We start from the raw sequence: 11,839 nt of genomic DNA, 5'->3' as shown, positions 1-11,839 counted from the left end.
CTTAACCTACGTCTCTCTAAAGAATGTAAATTTAACAGCTTCAATCTCGCCTCGTAAGGAATACTCCTCATTCCCTGTACCCTTTTAGTCATTCTCCTCTGTACTGATTCTAATAGACCTATATCTTTCTTGTAATGTGGGGACCAAAAATGCACAGCGTAGTCTAGATGAGGTCTGACCAGCGACAAGTATAACTTTAATATTACTTTCGGCCTTCTACTTTTAACACTCCTAAAAATTAATCCTAGTACCCTATTTGCCCTGTTTCTGGCCTTAATGCATTGTTCTCCTAGACGGAGTTCAGAGCTAACTATAACTCCTAAATCTTTCTCGTACCCTGTACCTACCAGAGTTTGGTTGTTTAATGTGTACCTACTGTGTGGGTTTCCTCTACCTACGCTAAGTACTTTTCATTTATTGATATTAAATTGCATTTGCCATCGGTCCGTCCATTCATTCATCCTATCTAAATCTGCCTGCAAGGCGATGGCATCCGATTCTGACCTAATTAATCTACCTATCTTTGTGTCATCCGCAAATTTACTTACATCACTGCTAATTCCGCTATCCAAGTCATTGATAATATATTAGAAATAACAATGGCCCTAATACTGATCCCTGTGGCACTCCACTAATTAAATGACCCCACTCGGATTTCGAGCCGTTTATTACAACTCTTTGTCGCCTGTCGCTAAGCCATGACCCTATCCAGCCTAACACCTTCCCATCTATCCCGTGTGCCCTAACCTTTCTCAGGAGCCTTTGATGGGATACCTTGTCAAATGCTTTACTGAAGTCCAGATATAAGATATCATAACTATCACCATTATATACTGCCTCGTACACTTTACTGTAAAAACTTAACAAGTTTGTCAGGCAAGACTTCCCCTTCGTGAAGCCATGCTGTGACTGATTTATCAAGTTATTTTTGTCTAAATGTTCCCTAATGTTCCTCGCTATTATTGACAATAATATTTTACCTACAACTGAAGTTAAGCTGACAGGTCTATAGTTAGACGCTAAAGTTTTATCTCCTTTCTCAAAGATAGGTACTACATTAGCCTGCCTCCACATTACTGGTACCTCACCTGACTCAAGTGAACAGAACCTAACGGCTCACTAATAACCTCTTTGCATTCCTTAAGTACCCTGGGATGAACGTCGAAAATATGTTCTGCGCCTCGAGGTTATAATCAGCCTCAGACATGGCGCATCATACACCCTCGTGTAGAGAAGTGCTGTGCAGGGTTACTGATATTACTTGATAAACACTGATACAAGGCTTGGGATGCGGGTGTCAGCTTTCCCCGTGTCTTCGGTCTGGTGAATGGTGGACACACGGAGTATTTATTATCTATCCTCGACTCCCGACCCATGGCACGCACATCATGTGACCTGCTGCACGATCCCACCACTAATGACCCCCCACCTCACCTTCGACCTGCGATCAGTTGGCTGAGGTCATTCTCACACTCACCTGCAAGGAACAATGACTCTTAGTAAATAGTCCATAGTTAATAGGAAGTGAATATGTACACGCAAACCAAATATATAGAGACAATCGACACCATTTGATTATCTCTTTATCAATATTATCCGGTTGCTCTCTCTCTCTCTCTCTCTCTCTCTCTCTCTCTCTCTCTCTCTCTCTCTCTCTCTCTCTCTCTCTCTCTCTCTGACAAATGCACTGTTGAATATACAAGAGGCCTTGTTCAAGACGGCAGTCCAGCAGTGCCTGTAGGGGGTGAAGCCTCACGCCCTGCATTCCTCGCCATTTGTCTTGTTTGACCAGGCACCAGGAATTACGCAGCGCAGTTATGTGTCTGCTGCCAGCTAAATAAAATTATTGTTATTATTATTATTATTACTATTATTACTATTATTATCATTATTATTATTATTATTATTATTATTATTATTATTATTATTATTATTATCAATATTAATATTATTATTATTATTGTTATTGTTATTATTTTTATCATCATCATCATTATTATTATTATTATTATTATTATTATTATTATTATTATTTCTATTACTATTATTATCATAATTATCCTCATCATTATCATTATCATCTGTTGTTGCTCTGTATCAGTCTCAACAATTACTATTATTGTAAATATGTATATTCACTATTTCATATATTCATCCCACGTGTACCATGGCCAGTTGCGCCTTCCTTCCTGGTCATTCTCCACCTCTCAAGGGAATTTCAAACCACAGTTACTCCTCATATCACCTTCATACACGAATCTCATCACCTTCCTAATTTTTCTGGTACTGGCACAGAGACTGTTCATCAGTTTGTTCAAAGAATTGAGGAGGATTGCACTCGACGTGCAGCCACATCTGATAGGAAAAAAAAAATCTCCATCTTAAAATCACGCATCTGTCACGAGCCATCGAGTCTCGCTGGCCTGTTGGTGAAGTCAGACAGATTTGCTTCTCTCACCACCTATAATGACTTCACCACTCACCTCAGAAATCATTTTCAGAGTCATTCCAAGCTTGGAGACACCCATTCTCTTCTCAAACTCTCCAAATCTGTCTCAGAGCACGTCCGCTCACACACTAATCCTTACCAGGCAGAAATCGTTGCTTCCTCTCTGAGCTCAGAATTGATCACCCAGCTACAAGACTCAAATTGGTTTACAAATGACTCACTGTCATCAGATGGGTTGAAAAGTCTTATAGCTTATATCTTGTTCACCTCCTTTCTCGATGCTCCCAATTTCCAGGTCGTAAGTGACATCGAATTTCACAAGTCAGATTACATATATGATGTTTGCAAAGTAATTTCTGATAAGCGTCCTCTTCCCATCTCTGAACCTGTTCGAGCTCTTGCTGCTTCCTCACCTGACTCATCCCCCTCTCCCCATCACCCACCTTTCAGTTCTCCTTCTCCTTCTCCTCGTGGACGTTACATTAGACGCATATCCCCTTCATCTCGCTATCATTACACTCAATCGAAATCAAGATCAAGAAATGTCACCTGCAACCGTTGCAAGCTGCCAGATCATGTTCTTGCACAGCGTAGAGTTGTTCTCGATAGTTCAGGAAGACACTCCTTCAATCCTGAAGCATTCTGTTCCTTCCACAAAAGAGTAGGTCACTTCTTACAAGATTGCAGGTATCATCACGTACAATCTCAGCCTCCACAAACATCGTCGGAAAACTCTTCGCGCCCTTCTCTGACCAATCCACCATAATATCGCCCATCCTCTCCTTACTATGTACCTAAACATCGTACAAAACACAAGGTATGCTTCACACATCCTCCTAACTCAGGATTCGATATGCTGGATTATTCATTGGTATTATCACAGGTGTTACGTGGCACTCTGTATCACATAAAGCCTTCTTTGACACGGGTGCTGTAGTTAATCTTATCAAAGTGGATGTATTTCGGAAACTCTCTTCCTCTTCTCAGGATCTCATCACTACATTACCTCCTGATGTCAGTTTCAATGGTATATCTGGGAAAATTATCTTACCTCATGGGAAAGTACTTTTTATCACTGTCTTTATCACCCCAGGAACCAGACATAAGTGATTGTTTTTATATTGTATCTGATGTATCTTTCAATGCTGATCTTCTCATAGGCAAATATGTGCAAATATGACATCAGTCTTTTCCCTGCCATCAATGAAATCGCTCAAGGGGATACATATATTCCTACTGTTCTTCCCTCTAATACTTCCTCTCTTGCTGATGTAGTGACATCTGTTGCAATTCTTCCTTCTACTAGCGATCAGATGTTATCTACACGGGGTTCTTGTATTATGTCATCTAATTTGCCTGTCTCACAGCCTTATTCTCAATCAACTTCCCAGTCAGACCATGGTGTAACTCCTTGTAAACACATTTTGCTAGCAGATCCGGTAACGATATCTGAGTGTGCTTTATATGTTGTAAACGCTAATGTTAAATCTGCTGCATCAGGCACTGATATCCTCTGTTATGCACAATAATCTCCATGGAAAGGTGTTGAGTTAGAATCCGTTCTTACCACAATCGATGAAAATGGATTCTGTAAAATCGGGCTGAAAAATGTCACATCTACCCCTGTCAAGCTCAAAGCAGGTGTGCTACTCTGAGAAGCCTTGCCTTACTCTAAGAAAGTTGAAATCTTGGATGATTTACCTTCTTCTATCAATAATGTCTACGTCTGACAGCCATGACATGTCTTCTTTCCCGCCTATCACGGATATCAGTACTTGATTTCCCAGAATTTCATTACTCGCTCTCATAAATTGTTTCAGGAACGTTGTTTCGCTCCCTGGTGAACCTCTGGGACACACAGACGTCATCACTCACGCTATTTATCTGACGCCTGGATCCAGACCATCTTACACCCCCAGCTATAGGGTGCCACACAGTCGTCGTGTTCTGCTTGATGAAGCTGTGCGAGGTACGTTACTTCAGGATGTAGTGGAATCTGCCTGCTCACCTCTTAACGCTCCCTTATTACTCGTTCCAAAGAAACAAAGCGATTGGCGTGTCGTTGTCGACTTCAGAAAACTCAACACATCTACCATTCCTGACCGTTATCCATTGCCGAGATTAGGTGATCTTCAGTCTCTCGGAGATTCAGATGCGGTATTTTCTACCCTAAACTTACACTCAGGATTCTTCCAAGTTGAATTAGAGGAAACTTCACGGCCATATACTCTTTTCACTACCTCCTCTGGCCAATTTATGTTCAAGCGCATGGTCCAAGGTCTACATAACTCGCCTCTAACGTTTCAGAGACTGATGAATTTTGTTCTCTCAGGCCTTATCGGAAAAAGTGTGTTCTGCTTCCTTGATAACTTTATCATTGCATCAAAGTCTTTACAGGATCATTTTCACACGCTCTCGTTCTGTCACCCTTTCACGCTGCTGACTTGAAGATCGAACTCAGCAAATATTCGTTTCTCAAAAAGCAAGTCAAATTCCTTGGTCACAAAGTCGACAGAGATGGTATTCACACTTTAGATGACAAGGTATGTATATACTGTGAAAATTTCCCTGTTCCTACTAATATCGATCAGGTCAGGCAATTCATCGGTCTTGCTGGATTTTATCACCTGTTCATCTTTTTTCGCTCAACCTCTCACTCATTTGCTTAAGAAAAATGCTGCATTCATCTGATCTGAAAAGGAACAAGATGCCTTTGACCTTCTCAAAACTGCCTTGTGTCAAGCACCAGTTCTTAGTTATCCAAATTTCGAGATAGATTTGATCTTATACATAGCGTATTAGCGTATTAGCGTATTTCTCCTCCTCTACCTCAAGGAAGTTTCACACCCACTTCCAGTCATTAGGGATAACACCTGCGTTCGTCTCCCCCTTTCTCTACCTCAAGGGAATTTCACACCCACTTCCAGTCCTTAGGGATAACTATCTGCGATCCACTTAGCTCAGATAAATACAGCCTGCATGGTAGCGAGCTCTCAATACCAGTTCAATCCTAGTCAGAGTCGGAGTCAGTCAGTCACCCAGTCACGAAATCAGTCTTGATCTCTCACTCAGTATCACTCACATTCACAGTCAGTCTTGAGAGACGCTGCTCAGTCATCACTCATATCACTTCAGAGAGAGAAAGAACAATTGTCACGTTACAATTTCATCTCGAATCAAGTATGTACTATCTACCTACTATTAAATAAATAAGAACTCTCATCATTGTGTCTTTTATTCGTACATATCAACTATATAAAAAAAAACTACCCACGACCCCCAAGCTACCAGAATCACCGCCTTACTCCGGTTCTCCATTCTACCAACACACCAAGCATCATCAGTTAACTGGGCAAGTAACAGTCATCAACTCCAGAACAAAAGGGAAACAACAAAGTCGATACAGTGGTGGCGCAACTCAAAACAGCTCCTGCAGTTGCAGTAGTAGTAGTAGTAGTAGTAGTAGTAGTAGTAGTAGTAGTAGTAGTAGTAGTAGAAGTAGTAGTAGTAGTAGTAGTAGTAGTAGTAGTAGTAGTAGTAGCATATTGCCTACATTGAGGAGGAGGCAGTAGGCACGTGTTGAAACGATAATGAGGTCTAAAGCATTAGAACAGGGGGATGCTGTGAACTTATCATTACATCCAGTTGTGACCTCACTGAACGTTTCCCTTTGTGTCTCACAACGCAAGGGGGCAGTCACAGCCTGCCCTCTAAAGACAACTCTCTTCCTCCACACAAAACTACAAGCACCTAATAACACACACACACACACACACACACACACCCTTCACTCAAAATTTCAAAATTAATGGCGACTCCTACACCAGCCTTGGAGTCCCCATCTGGGGAGGGGACCACAAATGTTCCCAGTTCGGACTGCCCTTCTGACGACGACCCTAAGTGTTTTGACACCCCCTCAACTTTTTTTTCATTAACTTCTGCAACATTCGTGGTCTAAGATCTAATTTTCAATCTGTAGAACACCACCTCTCCTCTTCTAAACCTCATCTTCTTTTCCTCACTTAAACTCAGGTGTCTGAAGCAACTGACAGTGACCCCTTTTCTGTTCCCTCCTACTTTCCCTATCCTCATTTTCGATCCAAAGCTGGATGTTGCGTTTATGTGCGCAATTATTTAACCTGCTCTCGTGCCCATGCTCTTGAATCTTCAGAGTTTTCCACTATCTGGTTACGACTACAGAGTCACTCTCAAACTAAATTTGTGTGTGCTGTATATCTCTCACCTAACTCCTCTGATTATAAGAAATTCTTTGAGTACTTAACTTCCAAAGTGGAGCACATTCTGACTCTCTTCTCTTTTGCAGAGATCTCCATTCTTGAAGACTTCAATGTTCACCAACAGCTTTGGCTTTCCTCTCCATTCACTGATCATCCTGGTGAACTAGCTTTCAACTTTGCTATCCTCTATGACCTAGAGGAATTGGTGCAGCACCCTACTCCTATTCCTGACCGTCTTGGAGATACGCCCAACATTCTTGACCTTTTGCTAACCTCTAATACTTCTGCTCATGCTGTCACCCTCTCTTCTCCGCTGGGCTCCTCCGACCACAATCTCATATCTGTATCTTGTCCTATCTCTCCAATCCCTCCTTAGGATCCCCCTAAGTGAAGGTGCCTCTGGCGTTTTCCCTCTGCTAGCTTGGGGGACCTGAGGAGGTATTTTGCTAATTTTCCTTGGAATGACTACTGCTTCCGTGTCAGAGACCCGTCTTTGTGTGCTGAGCGCATAACAGAGGTGATAGTGTCTGGAATGGAGGCGTACATTCCTCACTCTTTTTCTCGACCTAAACCTTCCGAATCTTGGTTCAACACAGCTTGTTCTCGTGCTATACATGATAGAGAGGTGGCCCACAAAATGTACTTAAGCCTTCCATCACCAGAAACTCATGCAGTTTATATTTTTGTCCGGAACCATGCCAAGTCTGTTTTCCAACTAGCCAAAAACTCCTTCATTAATAGAAAGTGTCATAATCTTTCAAGATATAACTTCCCTCGTGACTTCTGGCATCTAGCCAAAAATATCTCCAATAACTTTGCTTCTTCTTCTTTTCCTCCTTTATTTCAACCAGATGGCACCACTGCTATAACATCTATTTCTAAAGCTGAACTCTTCGCTCAAACCTTTGCTAAAAATTCTACCTTGGACGATTCAGGGTTTGTTCCTCCCTCTCCTTCACCCTCTGACTACTTCATGCTACCTATTAAAATTCTTTGTAATGATGTTTTCCATGCTTTCGCTGGCCTAAACACTCGGAAGGATTGTGGACCTGATGGGGTCCCTCCTATTGTTCTCCAAAACTGTGCCTCCGTGCTTGCACCTTGCCTAGTCAAACACTTTTAGCTCTGTCTGTCAACATCCACCTTTCCATCTTGCTGGAAGTTTGCCTACATTCAGCCTGTTCCTTAAAAGGGTGACCGTTCTAATCCCTTAAACTACCGTCCTATTGCTTTAATTTCCTGCCTATCTCAAGGTTTTGAATCTATCCTCAACAGAAAGATTCTTAAACATCTATCACTTCACAACCTTCTTTCTGATCGCCAGTATGGGTTCTGTCAAGACTGCTCTGCTGGTGATCTAGCTTTCCTTACTGAGTCTTGGTCATCCTCTTTTAGAGATTTTGGTGAAACTTTTGCTGTTGTCTTGGACATATCAAAAGCTTTTGATGGAGTCTGGCACAAAGCTTTAATTTCCAAAGTACCCTCTTACGGCTTCTTTCCTTCTCTCTGTAACTACATCTCAGGTTTCCTTTCTGACCGTTCTATTGCTGCTGTGGTAGACGGTCACTGTTCTTCTCCTAAATCTATTAACAATAGTGTTCCTCAGGGTTCTGTCCTGTCACCCACTCTCTTCTTATTATTCATCAATGACCTTCTAAACCAAACTTCTTGTCCTATCCACACCTACGCTGATGATACCACACTGCACTTTTCCGCGTCTTTTCATAGACGTCCAACCCTTCGGGAGGTAAACATTTCACGCAGGGAAGCCACAGAACGACTGCCTTCTGATCTTTCTAAACTTTCTGATTGGGGCAGAGCAAACTTGGTATTGTTTAATACCTCAAAAACTCAATTCCTCCATCTATCAGCTCGACACAACCTTCCAGACAACTATTCCTGCTTCTTCAATGACACTCAACTGTCCTCCTCTTCTACACTGAACACCCTCGGTCTGTCCTTTACTTATAATCTGAACTGGAAACTTCACATCTCATCTCTAGCTAAAACAGCTTCTATGAAGTTAGGTGTTCTGAGACGTCTCCGCCAGTTTTTCTCACTCCCCCCCCTCCAGCAGCTAACTCTGTAGAAGGGCCTTATCTATCCATGTATGGAGTATGCTTCACATGTCTGGGGGGTACAACTCATACCGCTCTTCTAGACAGGGTGGAATCAAAAGCTTTTCATCTCATCAACTCCTCTCCTCTTTCTTCAGCCTCTCTCTCTGTCTTCAGCCTCTCTCTCTCATCGCCGCAATGTTGCATCTCCATCTATCTTCTACCGCTATTTTCATGCTAACTGCTCCTCTGATCTTGCTAATTGCATGCCTCCCGTCCTCCCGCGGCCTCGCTGCACAAGACTTTCTTCTTTCTCTCACCCATATTCTATCCACCTCTCTATTGCAAGAGTTAACCAGTATTCTCAATCATTCATCCCTTTCTCTGATAAAGTCTGAAACTCCATGCTTGCTTCTGTATTTACTCCTTCCTATGGCTTGAATTCCTTCAAGAGGGATGTTTTAACACACTTATCCTTCATCGATGTTAGTAAATTAGTAAAGGTAGAATAATTTGGTCAGAATCAGATGCATGCAGATCTAGATATGATGAGCGAATGAATGGACAGATGTCGAATATAGTTTAATATCAACAAATGCAAAGTACTTAGCGTAGGTAGAGGAAAACCACACAGCAAGTACACAATAAACAGTGAAACTCTGGTAGGTTCAGGGTACGAAAAAAATTTATGAGTTATAGTCAGCTCTAAGAAAGCAATGCTTAGAGGCTAGAAGGGGAAATAGGGTATTAGGATTCATTTTTAGGAATGTTGAAAGTAGAAAGCCAAAGTAATATTAAAGTTATAACTGGTGATGGTCAGACCTCATCTAGACTACGCTGTGCAGTTCTGTTCCCCACATTACAGGAAGGGTATAGGTCTATTAGAATCAGTACAAGGGTGAATGACTAAAAGAATACAGGGGGTGAGGAGTATTCCTTATGAGTTGAGATTAAAGGTAATAAACTTACATTCTTTAGAGAGAGGCAGGTTAGTTATGAGAGGACCTGATAGAAGTCATTAAGTTGTATATGTTTTTTTTCTTTTGTTGTCCTTGACCAGTGTCTCGCCTATATATATATATATATATATATATATATATATATATATATATATATATATATATATATATATATATATATATATATATATATATATATATATAAAAGGCGCAAGACGCCTCAAGTCCTAAACTAGTTCGTTTAGCAGAGTTCAGGAAACTTTACTGCAGTTGTGGGATCTGACTCATCAGGAAACAAGAAGGTAGAAACAAAGTGATGACTTGAAAATTAAAGTGAACACATTCGTGTCACGTGTCGCCAGGCACCTCACTTCAAGCGTATATAGCCAGCACAAGAGCCACACCTTCAGTAGGGATATGCATTGCCGTCATGAAGTTGGTGCGTTTACGGGTGGGGTGAGCGTGGCTGGTGCCATGACATGCAGACACGTTTTACTTTGTCAGAACTGTTTGTTGGGTCGATTCATAACATTAATTTTAGCGGCAGAAAATGACAAGCTACGTGATGAAGTATTCAAGAAACGGCTTCACTCGTTTTAATCAGGCCAACAGAACAGTTTTTGGTTTCTTCTGTAGACTGCTCCTTCCGAACGGCACCAAAATTGAGATGCAATACGTGGCTGACGAAAACGAATACCGTATTGTGCAGGAATGGATAAAAGGCTTCTTCCTCTGGATGAAAGCACGTCAGACCGAGGGCAATCTTTATAATTAGCAGAGTAAAATACATATTCAATTCAACACATCCACGACTCAATCACCACACAGCTGTAGCCACCTGCCAAATATCACCCTACACATGCAAAGAACAAAAGACTAATTGGTTAATTAATTGGAAGTTTTACCTTGGCGCCGCAACATCAAAGTTATATGGCGCTGTAACGAAACCATTTTATTTATTTATTTATTTATTTTTTTATTTTTTTGTGGGACGAGCACTGGCCAAGGGCAACAAAATTGCAATAAAAAAAAAAGGCCTACTGAGGTAGTCAAAAATTACAGGATAAGTGTCTTGAAACTTCCCTCTTGAAAGAGTTCAAATCATAGGAAAGTGGAAATATAGAAGTAGGAAGAGAGTTCCAGAGTTTACCAGAGAAAAGGATGAATGATTGAGAATACTGGTTAACTTTTGCATTAGAGAGGTGGACAGAATAGGAGTGAGAGAAAGAAAAAAAGTGTTGTACAGCAAGGCTGCGGGAGCAGGGGAGGAATGCAGTTTACAAGATCAGAAGAGCAGATCGCATGAAAATAGTGGTAGAAGATAGCAAGAGATTCATCACTGCGGCGATAAGAAAAAGGTTGAAGACAATCAGTTAGAGGATAGGAATTGATAAGACGAAAAGCCCTTGATTCGAACCTATTTAAAAAAGCGGTATGAGTGGAGCTCCCATAAAATTTGAGCGGACTGCATACATAGACGGATAAGATCCCTGTAAAGAATTAGCAGCTAGGGTGGGGGGACTGGCGGAGACGACTTAGAACACCTAACTTCAAAGAAGCTGTTTTAGTTAAGATGAGATGTGAAGTTTCCCGTTTAGATTATATGTAAAGGACAGACCGAGGATGTTCAGTGTAGTTGAATGTCTGGAAGGATGTGTCAAGTTGACAGATGGAGGAATTGAGTTTTTGAGGCACTGAATAATAATACCAAGTTTGCTCTGCCCTAATCAGAAATTTTAGAGAGATCAGAAGCCAGGTGGTCTGTGGTTTCCCTGCGTGAAATATTTACTTCCTTATGGGCTGGACATGTACGAAAAGACGTGGAAAAGTGCAGGGTGGTATCATCAGCGTAGGAATGGAAAGGAGAAGAAGTTTGGTTTAAAAGATCATTGATGAATAATAGGAAGAGAGTGGGTGACAGGACAGAACCCTGAGGAACACCACTGTTAATAGATTTAGAATAAGAACAATGACTGTCGAACACAGCAGCAATAGCACAGTCAGAAAGGAGAGAAGCCGAAGGAGGGTAGTTTAGAAATCAAGGATTTGTGCCAGACTTTATCAAAAGCTTTTGCTATGTCTAAGGCAATAGCAAAAGTTTCACCAGAATCTCTAAAAGAGAATGACCAAGACTCT

The sequence above is a fragment of the Scylla paramamosain genome, chromosome 12 (assembly GCF_035594125.1).
Source record: "Scylla paramamosain isolate STU-SP2022 chromosome 12, ASM3559412v1, whole genome shotgun sequence".
In the NCBI taxonomy this organism is placed as follows: Eukaryota; Metazoa; Arthropoda; class Malacostraca; order Decapoda; family Portunidae; genus Scylla; species Scylla paramamosain.
Note: the sequence above shows the minus strand (reverse complement) of the source record.